Here is a 20,000-nt window from a genome sequence, read left to right on the forward strand (position 1 = left end):
GCTTTGAATTTATTTTCTTTATTACATTATTTAGGACAATAAGATAAATATGACAAAAATTGTCCAGGATAGCAAAGTTGTGTCAGAATATAGTACAATAATCAGAAAATACATTCACTATCAAAAACAATGAAAATATCGCTTGTGGATGCTATATTCACGTTCAAACCATTTTCGCATTTTTTTATGGGCCATACTGTAGTATCGCTTTATTGGCTCTAAGATCAACATGAGATCTTCAAAAATTTTAACTGGGCTCCCACTAGCAAGTTTGGGAAAAATCTTGAAATTCACTGTACAGTAGCCAAGTAGAGCAAATCACAGTCAGTGAAGTCAGTGAAATTCACGCCCATTGCTGCTGTAGGAAAAAAAACTTGAAAATAGCAAAACACCCGTTGTTAAGGGCAACCCAAAATTACTGTAGAAAAATGTTCTATTTCCCGCTGCATTTACCGCATTTATAGCCTTCAATGGACCAATGCACGAGTTCACTAATTTGACGTTTGAGCGGTGCCGTATTCACTCGTTGCCATGGTCACATGAATAAATCGGCAACGCTCAAACGTCAAATAATGAACTCGTGCATTAGTTCACGATACTAACGATTTGGAAAGTTCATGCACCCAACATAGGGTGCTTGATGAGATTCATATTTTTGTACTACTTTACTAGGAAGTGCCACGTGATTTTCGCGAAATTCAAGCCAACTACTATTACCATTCCCAGCACTGCCTACTAGTTCTAGCAGCTTAAACAAAGATTCAATTGGTATTCTAGGGTCTGCAGAGTTTCTGAGTGTCCTCAGGAGCTTTCAATGAGTTAGCATAGGCTTATTAAGAATAAGAACTTCCTTAGCTCATAGAAGTAATAAGAGGGTATCAGGTGTTACTTTGATTATAAGAGGAAATCATTCCTAAAGCGTTCCCAGTAGATCTAAAGGGTGTTACAGAAAATTCGCAGGAGATTTCTAGTTTTCATATTTATCAGAACGATTCTAGAAATTTCCAGCGGCTTCCAAGGGTTTCCTTCTTATTCCTAGGCGTCACTTTTGGAGCAGGCCATTGGCTTCTCAGGTTAGTGTTCTATGAGCACTTCCTATCCTTTACCGACAGGACTGAAACCCAAAACCCTCTCGGCCGCTACGGCTACGGGGGGGAATAAAAAATTAAAAAATATATCACGTGGTTAATGGACGACCCCTTTGTGTACCTCTAAAACCCCCTAGGAACTGGTATAGAAATTTTGTGAATTAGAAATCGCAGAAACCATCGGATATGGCTAATAAAAATCAGAAACAATTATTGAACTACATTTATTTGACTTTCTCAGTCCTGGGAAAAATCAGAACGGCATGTTTTTCTTTGCCCGACGTTTTGGCCCTTTTATTGGGCCTTTTTCAAGGGTATAGCTGTTAATCTTTTTTTGTCAATTTTAACAATAATTTCCGTTTTTGATAGGGAGCTTCCTGTACATTATATTACACATAGATTAATAATCAAAGATTAAAGATAAACGTGGTTCAAATCTCAAACAACCTGTCGAATTCACCAACAATAAATCAGAAACAGCCTTTAGGTACCTATCAAAATCGCTGAGGGTTCTCTGGAATCTTTTTAAAATCCGTCTCAACCTCTAGAACTGAGAGTCTTTGGGTGCGCTTCCTTAGCCGAATGGTTAGAGTCCGCGGCTACAAAGCAAAGCCATGCTGAAGGTGTCTGAGCTCGATTCCCGGTCGGTCCACGATCTTCTCGTAATGGAAATTTTCTTGACTTCCCTGGGCATAGAGTATAATCGTACCTGCCACACGATAAACGAATGCGAAAATGGCAATTTGGCAAAGAAAGCTCTCAGATAATGGAAGTGCTCATAAGAATACTAAGCTGAGAAGCAGGCTCTGTGCCAGTGAGGACGTTAATGTCAAGAAAAAGAAGAAGGGTTCGCTTATTAAAACTCGAAATTTACTTGAGTACATTTCTACTTCTACGTGGCATTACATTCCCATTGGAAAAGAGCTTGCTCTTCTACTTGTTCTTGAAGTACCAATTAAAAATTAACGTAAAATTCTTGGAAGTCGATGGAACCCACTTCAGGTTCAGAGAGATCATCGATCCCAGAATACTTGGATAAAGTTTAAGATGGCTACTTCCAGATCCGAATATTGGTCTACGAGATGAATATGCGCTTAAAATTGTCCATGACCACGGCGGTAGTGATCTGCAATGCTATATGCAACCATTTTTCAGAAATTTTTAATGAATTCCATTAACCATTAGGTGGCGTTTGAAGGGGTACACGATGAAATTAATAAAGTGTCTAGTATTTCAGAGGCGCATTAGAATTCAACATATATTTCTTCATAGTCTCCAAACAGCTCTTGTTGGTGGTATTTGAGAAATTTTAATGGGTTTTTAGGATTTCCAAGCAATTTCGAGGACTTCGAACAGTTTATAGGTAATTTCAAGGAGCTTTTAAAGCTTATCAAGAAATTAACAAAGGATACTTTCAGGTCCGTTTGAGTTGTCTGGGCTTCTCAAGAAATTGCCTGAGCTTATCAGTGGCTCCCGAGCGGGAGAGATTCTTAATTGACTCGAAAGAGGTCCAAAGAGGTTCAATAGGTTTCCAAGGTTATTCAAAATTTATGAAGGACTGTCAGGAGTTACTATAATGACCATAGTTTCTAAAGGTCTCCTAAGCATTTCCAGCATTTCTCAACAGGATTTCGGAGAAGGTTTCATGAATTTTAAAAATATTTTTTGGAGGGCTGTCAAAGAGCTTTCAACAAGTATTCAAGGGATTAAGAACACGCTGGTTTACACAGTTAATTCCTAGACAAATCTTCAGAACATCTATATAAACTCATTCGAAGCTCATTAAAAAGGTTAGTGAATGTTCAGAACTTCCAAAAATTCTTTGATTACTCATGAGAACGCTATTGGTAGAGTAAAGTGGGGCAAAAGTTCGAGTGGGGTAAGAGTTTCTTTTTAAGATTTCTAGCTCAATTCAAAACAAATCTTATAAATGTCATGGTGGTTCGAATGCTATTCAAGTAAAAGACTTTCAAATATCATACAAATCGATTGAGATTTGGAAAAGTTATGGCGGTTTGTTGTTTTTCGACGTGAATATTGTAATTTTTGGTCAAACTTTCGTTGCATGGAACCAATTGAAGATAAAATCTTTTTCAATATTTTATGTAAGGGCGTTTCTAGACCTATCATTAGGTTGCTTTGAGGTGTATTAGTTTTTGCATAAATGCTTGAAAACAATTTTTGGCCCATAGTGGGGCAAAAGTTCGAATTAGCGGGGCAAAAGTTCGACCCATGTATAAAATCACGGAAAAATTTGAAAATTGCCTAAAATCCACATATTATCTTCAAATTTAGTTTAATTTGTTTGATCTTGTGAAAATTGTCACCAAAATTTTACATTTCCACTTAGTTTTGCGAAAAACTGCTATTTTTGAGTATAATACAATTAACTCGATTTTGGGCAATTTTTTGATGAAAATTTAGTGTGTATTTTTCGGCAAACTTAAGTTTACGGCTGGTAAAAGGCATGCCTGTCATAAAAGGATCGATACTTTGTGTTTTAGCCAGCAAACTTTTGCCCCACACTAGATTCGAACTCTTGCCCCACCGGTGGGGCAAAAGTTACAAAGTAATGCTTTTCGAAGTCAAACTCTTGGTGATCTTCAATTTCAGTGAAGCACAACTGAAACTTTCAGAGTGGAAGACAAAGTTTCGTATATTGTCAAAGAAACCTATCCGAATTTAAATAAAGCTTTGTGGAAGATCTCGGAGATGCTTTACTGCGTTAATTAGTAAAAGGTTTTCAGAGATTTATAAGTAATAATAAATCAATTTTCAAGAGGAGAATCTTCCAAAACCTATAGAGATATACAAAGGTTCTTAGCGGTATTTAAGGGGTTTTAAACTGGTTCACTATGGTAAGGTTCTTGAACTTCTGGTAACATCGTAACATAAATCCCTTTTAGATCTCTTGAAAACATACCGTTTGATAATCTTATGGGAATCTCTTATATCCTTCATGGATCTTATTTGAACCTGTTGTTCACCGCCAGCTACATTCAGCTTAAAGAGGGTTCGCAGCAGGTGACCCTACGAGATTCTGTATATACCCTCCATCTCTAAAATGCCTTTTCACACTCCTGATTGTTTCTTCTTATTCTTTTCCATCTTCTACTGCTCCGCATCACTCACATATATTTCTCTTGTTCGAGGCTAAACTACTACTCTACTTTTCTCTCTACTTCAACCACTTTCTTAAGACTATTCTGACCTTCATTGTTTCTTTCTCCTCTCTGCCAAAGTTCTTGCTCGATCCATGTTTTACTGCGACCTTTGCCGCCATACGGGATGAGCGTAATGGACAAAAGGCTGCGGATGGCTTCATCGGGTAGCATCCTAGTCGTCGGCCTGGTGTAGCGATGTGCGAAACTGAATATGTCCAATGTTGGGATAAACTGCGGTTCTGCGGTTCAACCACGGGGTTCTGTGAAGGGGAGGGGGGATGTATCAAGGTATTACTGCCTTTCACAACTGAGGACTCCACATCATACCTGTGTCCTCCAAACATCACCGATCTTATCTTCGGATTGATGAGGATCCACTTATAATCCATGGATCCCATTCGCTACCAATGCATGCTACCAACATGCTTTTGCACACGCCATCTGGCTGTCAATGATGTACATGTCAAGGCGTGGTTATCGGGTGACTTAACAAGAAGTAGAAACACACAACACAAATGAGTGATTCCAAGCAACAGCACCAAAATTTGGTAAATTTTTTAATTCATTTTTTTCTATTGAGCTGAAACTTTGCACAGTTTTCCAGTTCCATCTAAATCGTCATTTTCCGATATCAAATCTTCAAGTTGAGTCACGACTAACTTTTCAAAAGGGTGTATGTGAAAATGGTTCAAAAATATTCAAAAAGCTGCACAGCAAAAACGGTTCGTTCGATTGTTAGACACCTAAAGAAACAAAGTTAGACAACTAAATAAAGGTTCCAAAAAAAAATACACACAGTAAAATTTTTTTTTTTTTGCATTAAAAAACATAATTTTTGACACAAAAACTCAAATATCTCAAAACCCTATCCCTACCCCTAATTTTTTGAGGGAAAACGGTCCATTATATTAGCTATCTACCATAAAAAATTGGTGATGGTAAACCAATAAACAAAAAAGTTATGACACTTCAAACATGTCACAATTTTCACATTTAGTAGAAAAAAAATTTTTTTTTCGGTGTAAATTATTACGGGAACCGCAGTTTGTTGCTGATTTTATTGTTAAGGGCCTTGCGTGAATTAAACAAGTCGTTTTCATGTATTCATTAGTATTATGTATATTATATGTATAAATATTATGTATATGTATAAATATTATATGTATATGTATATATGTATAAATTTAAATGAATTAACAGATTACACGAAAATAATTTTTTTTTACCAGGATATTTTTTTTAGAGTATGATCGATGAGTTTCTAAATGTTATATATAAACTTTAAAAGTTTTGGATTTGGGTATGCGTTATGAGATCATGAAAACATTTTATTAATACTTATTTATTTATTTATTGTTATTCAATTTTTTTACAATATCGAACACTTTTGCATCATTATCAGTACAGTTCGAGTATAGTTTTGCTTTAATTTTATTTTCTGACAATGGAATGAAACAGTGAAATTTTTGGGTTCCTTGGATCGTTTTCGCGTTATTATATTGCTCGCTGAGCTCTGATGCCGTTAATTCGTACTCTTCAGTAGTAGTAAAACAAAATGATAATTTTGTTAAATCTTCTTCTTTTCTGCGATTCGCCCAATCAAATAGTTCTTTTGCAGTTTTAATTGGATGCTCACGTTCTTTGGCTAAACTTGCTCTTGTGGCCATGCGCTTTATGGTTCCTCCAATAGCATCACAAGGACCTTTGCCATGTGACGTAGCAAAGAAATGCCATTCTGCATCAATTCCGTACTTTGATTTAAATTGACATAGGCTCGAAAAATTCTTACGGTTTTTGTACTGCGATGCTGCTCCATCAGACATGAAATATATCTTTCTGATTTCTTTATCCTTATCAACGCGTAAAAAGTTAATCATTTTGGCAATGAACAAATTTACAGATACTGAGTCGTGTCTTAAATCTTCGGAAATTACAATAAAACTAAAATGTTCAATTTGCGTACTTCCATTGAAATAAATAACGAATGGATGAATTGTAGCTTGTTGTACGTTCCAGTGATGGGACTGCACTTCATCTTGCAATACAAAGCTATAGTTTTCAGAAAAAGCACAAATGACTAAAAATTCACCATCTTGTAATGTATTTTTCGTATTTTTTAAAAAGCGGGATTGCTCTGTTTTAATAAAGTCGTGAGGAATTAAACCTTCTAATTTCAAGCAAAAAAATGACACAAACTCATCTACAGGTTTTACAATAGTTTCTAGGTCACACCTATCCGTGGTCACCCATTGCTCAAATGATAACTGATCAATATAATTTTCTTCAAACTCAGCGAATAAAGTATTTTCCAATGATGAAGAATCTGGACAATCCGAACAAGATCGTAGATAGCAATTTGATGTTGTATTTTCACACAAAAGACTACCAGTTAACATTTTAATATCCTTTGATAAATTGATTCTTTTCAAACTATGTAAGATTAGGTTAATATTTTCGTGTGTTGTGCACACACAAACATTATGTGTTCCTGAATTGGATAGAAGCTTGCATTGCCTTGGACGAAGGCTCGCAAATGAGGAAAAACCTACCTTAATATTTTCGTTAATTTCCTTGAAGCGTGTATACGCTTCTTTCAAAGTAGTCATCATTAATCGTTTTTGGATTGCTTGACGCTTTCCATCTTTTTTTACAGATACATAATCTTTTTGGCCAGGCATAGCTCTACTTACTTCATCGTCTTCAAAATATTTAATTATTTTTTCTTTTGTCTCATCTGTTAATGAAGTACTCGACCTAGCATTTTTGGTTGCAAGACAGTTATTTTTGAATTGTTTTGCCTCTTTTGCTGTATTTCTATTGGTTTTGAACTCATCAATGGCATCTTGAATAGACCACGAGCTTGGCAGCATCGACAAAATCAATAATTTTTCTTTCCTTGTCGTGGCTAGATTCGAGAACCTTTCCTTCATATTCATAATTACCTCATCGTAGTCTGTATTTTCCACATCCTCAGTCCTAATTTGAAGAGGTTTCTTCGTACAGCTTCGTTGATTTCACGGTATTTTTTCTCGGGATAATTGAAAACAACTTGTTAACCTCATGTGGTACCCTTAACAAAAAAATCAGCAACAAACTGCGGTCCTAAAAAAAATTAACAATGAAAAAAAAAAAATTTCACTAAGTGTCAAATTTGTGAAATATTTGAAATGTCATAACTTTTATGTTTATTGGCTTACCATCACCAAATTTTTATGGTAGATAGCTAATATAATGGACCGTTTTCCCTCAAAAAATTACGTTGGTATTCCGATAGGGTTTTGAGATATTTGAGTTTTTGTGACAAAAATGATGTTTTTTAATGCAAAAAAATTTTTTTTTTACTGTGTGTATTTTTTTTGGAATCTTTATTTAGTTGTCTAACTTTGTTTCTTTAGTTGTCTAACAATCGAACAAACCGTTTTTGCTGTGCAGCTTTTTGAATATTTTTGAACCATTTTCACATACACCCTTTTGAAAAGTTAGTCGTGACTCAACTTGAAGATTTGATATCGGAAAATGACGATTTAGATGGAACTGAAAAACTGTGCAAAGTTTCAGATATTTTTGAAATGGTCGATCAGAATCGACTTGCATGCCTCCGTTGAATCCCTCAAATGCTCTCCTTATTTACTGATAAACATCAGACACGAAATCACACTAAACAACGAGAACCTCGATAACCTGTGGGAGGTACTACGAACTGTTATAAATCCTTCAAGATCTCTGTGATCCACTTTTGAACCTATGAAGACTTCGTTTTAAATCCTTGAGAATGCGTTGCAAACCACTGGAAACTCACTGGGAAGTTCTAAAACTTCTTGGGTATGTAGAAGAAGAACCCTTATGATCATTTTAGATAACTCATAAGAAACGCTTAGAACTCCTGGAAGCTCTCACTCTTGAGAATTTCCAAAAAATGACTGATTGACTGATTTGTAGCATTGGTTAAAAACCCCCCCTCCCCAAGGAGAAATTCTTTGAAGAAATACTGTTTCGAAAGGCCTCTTGCCCATAAATCTTCAGGGGAAATTTGTTGAAAAACCTCAGGAAATAACCCTTCAAGTAATATCTTACATTAAGAATTCCACCTTGGCAATGTTCTTAAAAATACCACCAATATTTTTGCGTTTAACTACTACAGATCTACCACAATAATTGCAAATAGTTCCTCAAATAAAAAAAAATTAAAAAATTCAGAAATTCTAAGGTGAGTTCATACATTGTCCGACATGAATTATGCATATATTTCAAAATTCAATTTAAGCTGAAATTATCGAATAAATTTCTTGAAACGATTTTTCACTTTTCTTGTACGTGTTACTCTAGAAATCTGATTTAAATAGCATATTGATTAGAAGTGATTCGTGGAGTCATTTGTGAAGAAATACCTACAAAAATATTGAATTATTCGAGGAGTAGTTCTTGAACTACAACTGGAGAGTGTACAGATGTTTAGATTTTATTTACGAAAGAATCCCGGGATTTCGGGAAAAATTTTAGAGTAATTTTTATAACCTTGGAATTTCTGAAGAACTTCTTTCAAAACTTTAAGTAAAGTTTTAACTAATTGCAAATTTGAGTTAATCTGTTGAAAGCTCTATGAAATAAATTACAGGAGAATCGCTAGTGCTGTTAGAAGAAAACAAATCTGGGAAACACCTAGATGATTCTCTGGTAGATGTTTCTGAATAATCTTAGGACGTCATCCCAGGAAAACAATGATATTTTCTGATAAAATCCCTAAGCGTTTTGCAAGATTTTTTCATTAGTGTTCGACTAAAAGCTTTTTTTTCTGAGAAGTTTCAAAATACTATTTTCGAGAGAGATTTGAAGGAATGCTTGTATCAACATTATATTGATTTTTACCGAAGTCTTAAAAAACACTTTGATAATTTTCTGTAAAATAAAACAGCTATATCTGCGGAGAACTTCTCTAAGAAATCGTTTGGAAAATTATTTCAATTGAATCCTGTTTGATTGCCTATGGAAATTTTGTAGGATATTGGGAGAAATCTTTTGACATCTGGAAGCATCATTTAATTTTTAAGCTGGAAGGGTACGATGGGCGGAACACGACGTGAGAATGCCGTACAACAATCCCGCAAAAATGGTGTTCACCTCGAATCCTGCCGATATAAGACGAAAAGACGCGCAATGAGCTAGGTGGTTTGACCAAGTGAAGCAGGATCTTGGAAGTGTGGGGCGATCGGGAAACTGGAGGTTAGCGGGTATGAATCGAGTTAGTTGGCGTAACATTGTGCCGCAGGTCATGTCTTGAAGGAAGCTTAAGGAAGAACCTGAAACCTTAAACTGTTGCAGAACTCGCTGTCGAATTCATGGAAACAATACTTGCTGGGTGATTTTGAAGGCAATTTTGCCAAGAATCCCAAAATTTCTTGTACTATTTCTTGGAGAAATCCTTAATAATTCCAGAAAATCCAAATCAAATTAATAATGAACAACTGGATGATACTTTAAACTATCAATGAATTGTATGTATGTTTTAAGTACTCTATAAGTGGTCTTCGTCTACCCTAGATTACGTGGAGTGATTTTATTGTAGAAAATGACATCGACGAACAACCAGCTGAACCCTGCAAATTAAAACAAGTTATACGGATCAAGACATTATCGCCAGTGAACCGAGTGCTAAACTATAACCAGAATTGCTGGGCCAATCTCGGCATCCAATTGGTCAGTCGTGGTAAACATGCAGTACCATAGAATTTGCAAGTAACATCTTCGTCGGAGTAGGCTAGATCCACCACCAAGGATCAGTAGGGTAGATTTCAACGATGAACTAGTTTAGGTTTTTAGATTGTAGGGTGCTATCAAACCAGACTCCAGGCTTCACTTGGATTCACCGAGCCAAACATCCATGGAGAAGTTGAGATTGGGGCAAATCAGTTTCAGAAGAAGTCTACTACCAGGAGCTAACTGAGTTAGAATACAGGTCGTTGGGGCTCTACCAAACCAGAAGACTTCATGGCATAAGTCATGGTCTTCTATAATTTGTTAAACCAATCTCAATATCTCACTGGTCAGATTTAGCAGGTAAAAACGACCGAGTAGAAGTGAGAGGCATTGGATAGGTGTAGTTGCGAGACGAGCCTTTTTTTTTATCTAGTTCGTTTATTTGAGGCTCAAATGCGTTCAACGCTTTACGGAGCCGAAATTCATTTTTTGTATTTTATTTTACATACAATCAATTGACTTTTTCAACATTAATGTGGGATGGAGCCAGGGTACTCGTGGCAGCTCGAGGTTAGTGGTCACAATTTTTGAAGGAAGGACATGGTAGGGATTGGGATCAGGGTTCTCAGCAGCTCATCCGGGAGGTATAACGTGGCATCTTGATTTTTGTTTCATGGCGTTGGTAGCGATTTCTTGCCGGTATTCGACTGCCGGATGGCCAGGATCCTCAATCCAACACAAAAGGGACAAAACACAAAAAAAAACTGGGGAAGAGAACACAAGAGAATTAAACTTTTATACAAGACGAGCAAAGAAAATCGTAAATTGCGACCATATAAATAAGATCGCGGGTGCCCAACACATCTCTAACTGGAACATAGGGTTGTCTACCTCGGGCCGCAAGGGTATCCAAAAGTTGCGCTCTGGAGGCGTCCATATCCGGGCACTGCCAAACTACGTGATCGATGTCATCATAACCGGAACCACACCTATTACAAATATTGCTCAGCGCGAGGTTAATCCTGTGTAGATGTGCATCTAGCGAGTAATGGTTGGACATAAGTCTTGACATTACGCGAATGAAATCTCGACTTACGTCCAAACCTTTCCACCAGGCTCGCAAGGAAACTCTAGGAATTATGGAATGTAACCACCGTCCCAGTTGGCCATTTAGCCAATCGCTTTGCCAACCGTGAAGAGAACTTTGACGTACTAAATGAAAAAATTCATCGTGTGAAATTCGTCTATCATAAATCTCACCTTCCTCAGCGCCCACCTTTGCGAGAGAGTCCGCCTTCTCATTGCCATAAATTAGGCAATGTGAGGGGACCCATACAAAGGTAATCTTATATGATCTTTCGACCAGTGCACACATCTGCTCTCTTATTTTTGTAAGAAAGTAAGATGCATGCTTTACAGGTTTCATCGATCGGAGTGCCTCGATTGAACTGAGACTATCCGAGAAGATGAAAAAGTGGTCTGCGGGCATGTTTGAGATCATCCCCAATGCGAAGTTGATTGCTGCCAGCTCAGCAACATAAACCGTGCAAGGTTCCTGAAGTTTTCGGAAGGCGGAAGAATTTTCATTGAAGACACCGAAGCCAGTGGATCCATTTATACGTGACCCGTCAGTAAAATATCTCCTGTAGGAATCAACATTCTGGAACTTTGCGTTGAAAATACGTGGAATAGTTATACATCGAAGTTGATCTGGAATTCCATGAATAGCTTGTTTCATGGACAGATCATATTCAACAGAGGAACTGTCATTGGAGAAGCGTACACGTGGAGGGTTATAACATGGAAGGCTAATGTCAGATGACATGTAGTAGAGATAAACTCTCATGAATTTTGACTGAGTGTTCAGATTGAGCAATTCTTCGAAGTTTTCGATGACGAGTGTGTTGCTCACTCCACACTTAATAAGTATTCTTAGCGAGAGCTCCCAGAATCGGTTCTGTAGCGGTAAAACCCCTGCCAGAACCTCTAGGCTCGCATTATGTGTCGAGTGCATACACCCTAAGGCGATACGCAAACAACGATATTGAATTCGTTCCAATTTAATCAAGTGGCAGTTTGCTGCTGAGAGAAAACAGAAAGAGCCATACTCTAGAACAGAGAGAATGGTTGTTTTATAGAGTTTTATGAGGTCTTCCGGGTGAGCACCCCACCATGTTCCGGTAATTGTTCGTAGAAAATTGATCCTTTGTTGGCATTTCTCCGTTAAATACCTAATATGAGTTCGCCAAGTGCCTTTTGAATCAAACCAGACCCCAAGGTATTTTGAAGTCAAAGACTGGTCGATGTCTGTTCCCAAAAGCTTAAGCTTTAGTTGGGCAGGATTCCGCTTCCTTGAAAATACGACCAGTTGAGTTTTTTGCGGAGCAAACTCGATCCCTAAATTTCTAGCCCAAGTGGATAGATTATCAAGGGAATTTTGCAATGGTCTTTGCAAGATTTCCGCTCGTGGGCCCTTCATAGAAACCACAGCATCATCTGCAAGTTGTCTTAGCGTGCATGGTTCTTCCAAACAGTTGTCAATATCTTTAACATAAAATTTATAAAGCAAGGGACTCAGACATGAGCCTTGGGGAAGGCCCATGTAGCTAATTCTGGAAGTTGTCAGTTGACCGAGAGTGAAGCTCATGTGTTTTTCTGACAACAGGTTGTACAAGAAATTATTCAATATTCCAGGTAGTCCACTATTGTGCAAATTTTCTGACAATATTTCTATGGAAACTGAATCAAAAGCGCCCTTAATATCCAAGAAAACCGAAGCCAATTGCTCCTTGTCCGCAAAGGCTAGTTGAATATCTGATGAAAGCAACGCTAGACAATCGTTTGTTCCTTTGCCCTTGCGAAAGCCAAATTGTGTACTGGAAAGCATGTTGTTTGATTCGACCCAGTGATCGAGTCGGGATAGGATCATTTTTTCTAACAATTTCCTTAAACATGATAACATAGCGATCGGGCGGTACGAATTATGATCAGACGCTGGTTTCCCAGACTTTTGAATAGCTATTACTTTGACCTGTCTCCATTCAGGTGGAACAATGTTGTGCTCCATGAATGAGTTGAACAGGTCAAGCAACCGTCTTTTAGCGATATCAGGGAGATTTTTAAGAAGATTGAACTTAATCATATCGCGTCCCGGAGAGGAGTTGTTTGATGAAAGAAGAGCCATAGACAATTCCAGCATAGTGAATGGTCTGTCCAAAGAATCGTCTCTTGGAGTTTCCCAAAAAGGCGGATGAGCTGGAACTGAGTCTGGACAGACCTTTTTTGCGAAGTTGAATATCCAACGATTGGAGTATTCGTCACTCTCATTTGAGGATGAGCGGTTTCGCATGTTGCGAGCCACTCTCCAAAGCGTCGTCATTGAAGTTTCTCGCGAGAGGCCATCGATGAAACGTCGCCAATAGCTACGCTTCTTCGCTTTAATAAGATTCTTCAGTCTTTTTTCGAGCTTCGAGTACTCTAAATAAAGTTCTGAGGTACCATATCTACGAAAAGCTTTAAAGGCATTAGATTTTTCACGATACAACTGAGTGCATTCATCATCCCAACCAGGTGTGGCTGGTCGTCTTTTGAAGGATGCACTTGGAACTCGTTGCTTTTGGGATTCTAATGCACTTTTATAAATCAATTCTGTTAGGAATCGATACTCATCCAACGGTGGGAGAGTGTTGAATGATTCGATACCGAAAGTTACCGCTGATGCAAATTTTTGCCAATCGATATTCCTAGTGAGGTCAAAAGGAACCTGAATTGACTGTTCTGACCTTTCAAGATTATTTCTTATAGAGGTTATTATGGGCAAGTGATCACTACCATGGGGATCATCGATAACCTTCCACATGCAATCGAATGATAGTGAACTTGAACCCAAAGATAGGTCAATGCGGCTTTCTTTGCCGTCGGATGAAATACGTGTCGCTTCACCTGTGTTCAAAATGTTCAAGTTGAAATCGTCGCATAAGTCATAGAAAATAGCCGCTCTATAATCGTCATAAGATTCGCCCCATCCAGTACCATGTGAGTTCATGTCACCCAGTATTAGAACTGGGGATGAGAGCAAGGACACTGCATTCCAAAGATGACGGCGGTTTATTGAAACTCTTGGAGGAATATAAACAGAAGCTACGCAAAGATCTTTACCCTTTACGTTTATTTGGCAAGCAACGATTTCTATGCCTGGATGAGTCGGGATGGGGATTCTGTAGAATGAGTGGCACTTTTTGATCCCTAAAAGCACACCCCCGTAATTATCATCTCGATCCTGGCGTATAATGTTAAAATCGTAGAAGTTAAGATCATCTTCAGAAGAAAGCCATGTTTCACAGAGTGCAAATATATCACAATCGGAATTGTGAAGCAAAAATTTAAATGTGTCTAATTTAGGTTTTAGACTATGACAGTTCCACTGTAGCACAGTGATCATATCTTGTACCTCACTTGATGAATTAGTCATCGAAAGATATGATCGAAGCAAGGAGGGGCCACGAGATAGTCAATTCCCTGAGATATTCTTCTATTGCGGGGAGAAAAAGGTCGAGTATGCCTCTGAATGAGTCTGAAACTCCGAGAGCATTACATATGCGATCCACAAGGGCCGTAAAAGTTATCAGTCCTCGCTTAGCCCGGGGGGTTTTCGAGGAAGAGCGAGGGACTTCAGTAGCTTTTTTCTTGCTATCTTGTCTAGAGCTTCTTTTCGAAGTGTATTTAGTCGGTGGAGGCGGAGGCGGCAGATCTTTGCTGCAACACGGAACGGAAGCATCAAAGACCTGTTTCTTCGGGATTTTCAAATTTGCCCCACCTCCTTTGGAATTAGGCAAACTTCTGAGGGAAGATTTCAATACCTTACGGCGCAGTCCCGGAGAAGATGGAGACTTTCTTTTACCGGGTGCGTGTACCTCCGAGGAATCTCCCCCATCGGTTTCGTCGTCGTTTGCTTCATCGGAAGACAACTCTTGAAAAGAGTTACCAACTGGGATGGCTGATGAAGACTCTTCTGCGGACTTTTTTAAAGATTTTACCATTTCCGCATATGTCTTCTTGGAGCGCTTCACAATGGAGCGACTCTCATTTCGAATGCGCCTTTTGTATGCCGGGCACTTCTGCAAGTCATGAAGATCCTCGCGACAGTAGCTGCATTTTTCAGCTTCTTGTGTGCAAGCATCTTCCAAGTGAGCTTGGTTGCATTTGCCACAACGGGGCTTGTTGTCGCAAAAGCTAGCGCTATGACCAAGCTGTTTGCAGTTGGTACAATTAAATACCTTCGGCACGTATAGGCGCACTGGGTAAAAAACACTATCGATGCAAACGAATTTCGGGAGAACGGAACCAGGAAAAGTTACACGAAACGAGGCTGACGGCGAAAACACTTTCTTATTTCCTTCCATGGAAACTGATTGCAATTGTTTACAATCCAGTATAGCCACATCAGGAATGGACCGGTTCTCAAAAATGCCTTTGCCAGTCTTAATGTCTTCACATGTCAGACTTGCGTCGCTAATTTTCCCTTCCACCTCGACCTCTCTGGCAGGTATGTAGATAAAATACTCCACAGTAAAAGCCTCATGCTGAGCAATCTCATTCGCTGCTTTGTAACTAGGTGCAGTCACACGCAGCTTGGATTGCTTCACTTGGTGAATAACGGTCCCAGGATATTTACGCGTCAGCTCTCTAGAGATCGAGAGCACATTCAAAATCTTATTTTTGCGCCGGAAATAGACAACCCAAGGCCCAGCCGAAGACGGTTGATAAAACCGCGTTCGAGCAACGAGATCTTTAGGAGGCGTATCGCCTCCATCCGATTCGTCCATGCGGAAAAGAATTCAACCGCAACCGAATCAACAAAAATTAAAAAAAAAAATGTGGAGGAAAAAAAAAGAAAAAAAAATGAGTAGAAAAACTTATCAATTAGTGAGCTATTTTGTACACACCTCCCCTATAAGGGCAAAAAAAACAACTAAAAATAAAAAAAAAAAAAAACTTTCGAAAAAAAAAAAAAAAAACAGTCAGTGGACTATTTTGTACACTCTTCCCCTAACAGAGCCTGCAAAATAGCTCCGGGAGAGAGACAGAGGCGAAGCGAAAAGCAACTTTGAACTCAACACTGTTTGTTCTGGGAGATGCGAAAGCAGTATGGATAGGTATAGAAATTTGCTACTTATCCGTTCCCGTTCGATGACCGCAAAGCAGCTAGCCTTCCACGTCGTAGGTAGGCAAAAAATCGTATCGCCGTCTTCGCTGATGATTTGCACGGGGGGAACCAATCACCGGGGGATGAAGGTGACAATTTATTGTGGCACGATACCAGTTGACCCTTGTCAATCTGGTTCGCTTCCTTCGCGGTGCGCGGTTTTAAGCACTACACTCAAGAGGCACAAAAACTGGTAAAAACCACACGGACGGTGGAGCAAAAAACCAATGAATATGCCGACTGCGAAAAACTGAACTGACTTGTTCGAGCGCACAACAAGGAATGAGACGAGCCTTTGACGAGTTCCAGGTACCCTCAAGAATCCCTAATCATCATCCAAGAGCTACGACACTGCACCCCGTTTTCATACGTGCCACAAGATTCGAATGATGCCGGGGTTTCTGTGCTGGCAATAAATAAAGCTGCGACTAACTTTTGTCGTTTTCCATTATTTTTTGCTGCACGTTGGTTGGTTGGTGGAGAGACTTGTGGAATCGTCCTGTTGCACGACGTTGCTGATCCCGCGCTGATATCAAGGAAGCAACCAGACACCACCACCAGGGCGATAGATACGGTTGAGGGTGGTGCTCTGACCAAGCGCCAATGTGGACCAAAGAAACACAGTGCACCCCACATTTCCTTCACCGCGTAGTGTAGTCCTGCGTGGGCGGAACAGGATGACTCTTGCGTGGCGTGGCGTTCGCTCCTCTGTTCGAGGATGTTGCCGGAAGTGGCTTCGCTTAGTCTGTGGATGTTTGAAGAATCGGATCGGTTCAACAGAGAGCGTGAGGGAGTGGCGGCGTGGCAAATGCAATTATAATTTGCATAAGCTTTTACGAGCATTTTATTACCGCTATTTTGCTGCGTCCATTCGGGGGGATGTTGTTCGAAATGTGCGGTTTGTTTTCCACTCGGTGTTTTTTTTTTAGTTATTTTGGAAGGGATGGTTCCACGAGCTTGCTTAGAGATAACGATTGGGTCGGTCAATTCGTTTAATTTATGCATTGTTGAGGCGGAAACCAACACTTTAATGTGGGCATATTTCGGCTGGGTGTCATATTGGCGCCATAGTTAACACAAAAGGGTATGAATTGGGCAGGACGACAACGTGTTGGAAAGGGCCCAGTTTTCATTCGATATGATATTATCCTGTTAACGACCTATGATGGAAGTCTCAGTTTTGCCACAGCGCAAGAAAACATTTCAGCTATGTTTATCCTATATTACATCATCTGAACATTTCAGGAACTATCATTCTTTTGCAAAACTTAAGTTTTTATCTGTTTGTATTGTTAAAACCACCGAGTTCCAAATACATACTGGTGGCATTAGGTTCCATCTTCCAGTATAAGAATTTCTTCCAAATGCTACTTACAAGCGCAGAGCACGACCAGGAAGGTACCCCTACGCACTCTTTTTTTGCCAAGGCGTTACAAGCACGTAGCAAATAAATCAGCATTAAAATAGCAGCCGCGAATTCGTATGTCCCAAACATACAAAGGCAGAAGCAAGGTTTTTTAATGCGTTTTCGTTGCCATACGCACAAACGGCGGAGGAAATCATCCAGAGGATGCGATGAACATGAGATGGAGATCAGAAACATGATGGTGGGAGTCGCATAAAAAGGAGGTTCGTTTCCAGCATGACTTTACAGTCCTACTGGAATTCAGTCTGCACATCCATTCCAGTTATCAAATCTCAGTTCTCTCATGTCTAGACAGCTAAACATGGTCCATACCTGAAACAGGAATCGAACTGGTTAAGTACGGATTAGCACCTTCCACACCCGACCAACTGAAAACCCACTAAAGACGGACTGCGATATTCCAAATAAAAAAAAGAAACTCAAAAGAAACAAATTGAATAAATTTATGACTTTTATGGCTTCATACACTGCGAATGTGCGTGGATTTTCTTCGCGCGTACGACAACAGCACACGATTTGCCACTCTCTTCGGAACGGATGCGGAACGAATCGGCATTATCCTTCTGGGATGAATATCGAATTATGAGTAATTTATAGAAGTGGTATCGAGCTACGGAAAGATATTTATTTCGTTAAAGGCGTACATACATATGCAGTGACAATTTACGTTTTATCACGGTTTTCAAGACTAAATTTCAGAATATAAAACCCTGACAATACCTGCGACGTTACTAGGGATATGAAGGATCAAGCCTAATCATCCAGTTAGGTTGATATTATCTACCATACGTTCTATTTATAGTTCGATAAATATACCATTTGATCACAATTAGTTATTTATATTCAGCTGACATGACATTATCCATTTTGCCTCTCCCCGATCACCGTTTCACCTTCGCTACCGAGGAATCATCAAACAGCGTGCTCCTAAACAAATTGAACAAATTAAGCAATTTCCCATCGATTTAATCCACAAAGCCTTTCAGTCGTCATTATTATTGGCGCCGCGAGCTCGAAGTCAGTCTCCCGATTTTCGTAATTTCCTGATGGAACCGAGGCTCGCGACATACAAACGCATCCTAGCCACCGAAACCCACTGACTCATCAGATCATCGTCATCGTGGAATGATAGTTACCACCACCCTTTTTGGTGGACAATGGGAGGGAGTAATGAGCAATGGAAGGGGTGACAGACGTGTGAAACTTCCGTGAATAAATAATACCATCGACGCCTAGTGTGATTTACTCGGGGCACAGGGACCAATTGGGTTGTCAAGTTTTCATAGTGTACCTTTACGACAGAGAAAAGGTAAGATAAGATGTCTTCAGAGAAAATGTTACATAAGCTGTTGAGAGTTTTTACAGCAAAATTTATTATTTCCATTTTGTTTTCAGGACAAAAATGAAACGAAAAACAAAACTACGAAAAAACAGAACATTCAAATCCATGATTTCTTTGGGCCAGGGTTGATAGACTCACACTCAAATCTCAACCAATACAGTCTCCGGTGAGAGCAAACTCATTAATGATCTGCTTCGCAAATCTCACGCTTGAGATTTTGATGCAAAATCAACTCAATCAACTCAAACCGTAAAAAATGATTCAGTCGCAAAACCCGTCAAAAACTCGTGAAACCCGAATGTTGTTGTTTACGTTAGAAAGAATTACTATAATTTCACCAGACTAACAAGAAATTATTGCCTGCCGTGTGTTAGTAAACTGTGGAAATACGAGACAATGAGTCAAAAAGGTGAGCCAACTCCTCCAAGGTTTTTTTTGACTGCTGAGTTGCGTGATTGACAATTCACGCATGAAAAATCTCAAGAAATTGAGTTTATCACAACACTGCTCTGGGCATGAATTATCTTCGTATCTGCTACCAGAGTTAGCAAAAGTCCTGAGATTCACGCTACAGTAGCAAAGCCAAGCAAATCACAGTCAACAAAGCCAGTGAAACTCACGCCTATCACTGCTTTAATCAAAACGCCTTGAGAGTAGCAAAACACCCGTTGCTATAGGCAACCATAGGCAACCATAAATTACTGTAGAAAAATGCTCCATTTTCCGCTGCATTTCCAACGTTAACAGCCTACGATGATATTAGGCATTTCACGGCAAAATTCTCTCTATTTCGCTCTTCAACAAAACTTAAAAGCAATGGTGCCAGTACCTGTCAAAGTTGACAGGTACTGGCTCCGTTGTTTTCAGATTTCCCGAAGGAGGGAAAGAGAGCAATGTTCTGGTGACGTCACCGTGCAATGGGCAATTACTGATTAAGAAAATTCATGGACTCAACAAAGGCTGCTTGATAAAATTCACGGTTTAAAGTTCAAGGATCCGTCGTCGTAATCATCGTCATCATCTTAACTTCAAAACCAGTATGTTGAAAATTAAAAATTTTTATATGTAAATATGATCATTG

Source organism: Aedes aegypti, chromosome 3, assembly GCF_002204515.2.
Source record: "Aedes aegypti strain LVP_AGWG chromosome 3, AaegL5.0 Primary Assembly, whole genome shotgun sequence".
In the NCBI taxonomy this organism is placed as follows: Eukaryota; Metazoa; Arthropoda; class Insecta; order Diptera; family Culicidae; genus Aedes; species Aedes aegypti.